The sequence below is a fragment of the Cynara cardunculus genome (assembly GCF_001531365.2).
Source record: "Cynara cardunculus var. scolymus isolate 2C chromosome LG 12, CcrdV1, whole genome shotgun sequence".
NCBI classification, from domain to species: domain Eukaryota; kingdom Viridiplantae; phylum Streptophyta; class Magnoliopsida; order Asterales; family Asteraceae; genus Cynara; species Cynara cardunculus.
The window spans coordinates 16,630,818-16,632,473 of record NC_037539.1 but is presented as its reverse complement, the minus strand read 5'-3'; positions in this window follow the sequence as shown (position 1 = coordinate 16,632,473).

Genomic DNA, 1,656 nt, shown 5'->3' with positions numbered 1-1,656 from the left:
AACTAGTATAAATAGCAGCTTAGGCCTTTGTATTCAGTGTGCTTCCGTATTGTAATCGTCTATATTTTCAATCAATTTAAAAACCTTTGAAGCTATTCTATTGTGTTCATCTTCTTCATATTAATCTATGTGTTCTTGGTTAATTTCTCTGTTTTGTTCTTATCATTGTTTCCGCTGCATTGTAATCGTCCTAAAGATCATTCAGAGTAAGAGATCAAATACCAAAGCTGAATTTAAAGGTCCTAACAGAGCCCTTCTGGTTCCTTTACCAGAGCCTTTGGTTTCAAACCACACTTGTAATATATTTCAAGAATGAGGACCAGAGCCCCTCTAGTCTCTCTACCAAAGCTTCTGGTTTCTCGACCAGAGCCTTTGGTTGATCTACCAGAGCTTCTGGTTCTATATTGAGGTCCAACCAGAGCCCCTCTAGTTCCATACAAGGAACAACCAGAGCCCCTCTGATTCCTTATAAAATGAACATTCGTATCCAAAACACTCTTAACCAAAACCAATGACCATAGGCCATATTTTCCCATAACCATAACATCAATACTACTATTTCCAATAAGAACAACATCTCTGAATCCTCAAATCACTAAAAGTAGAGAACTCCAATCTGTTGTAATCTTATTAGATATGATAGCAAGAGTTATACCATGCACACACACACAACGACCATCCTTATTACTTCCATCAATCCCCTGTTTATAGCAATAACTATCCATCACACACAACGACCATCCTTATTTCTCCTGAAATTCATATGAACTATTTCRTCCAATGACAGGCTGCAGACCTTTTCGTCAAAGTGAACCTCGTTCATAGTTTTATCCAAAATCTATAGACTATTTCATCCAATGATGGAACAAAATCACATACGTCAGAGTGAACCTCGTCTATAGTTTTAACCAAATCATATTCTCAACACAGGTTTATATTCAATCCTTTTGTAACAACCCTCACATCTCAAATACATATAATTCACATCATCATTCTGTAACAACCCTCACATCTCAAATACATATAATTCACATCATCATTCTCATAATACTAAARTAGTATTATTACAAAACATGAACTATCAAAATGTATCTTTAATACAYATGMATAACAAGCTAATATCAATAATTAGACTTTTTCCTTACCTTTATCTCTCAGAGCACGTTGTCCTACAAAACAGGTTAATTCAACATCTGCGCGTTAGACCAAAAGGTCTAGTGAGTGTATAATCTCATACAACAATATATATTCCAAAACATAAGTTTAGAATCAAACCTGTTCCGAAACATAAGTATTTTTATGTTTCTCGCGGATTACACCGCCATCTCATTCTCTTATCTCTTTCTCACTCGCGGTTACACCGCCCATTATACCATTCTCGCGGTTACACCGCCCCTATCACTCTCGCGGGTACACCTCCATCTCACACGCAGTTTACACTGCTCATATCACTCTCGCGGTTACACCGCCATCTCACATGCAGTTTATACTGCTTATATCACTCTCGGGGTTACACCGCCATCTCACACGCAGTTTATACTGCTCATATCACTCTCGCGGTTACACCGCCATCTCACACACATTTTATACTACTCATATCACTCTCGCGGTTACACCGCCATCTCACACGCAGTTTATACTGCTCAAATCACTCTC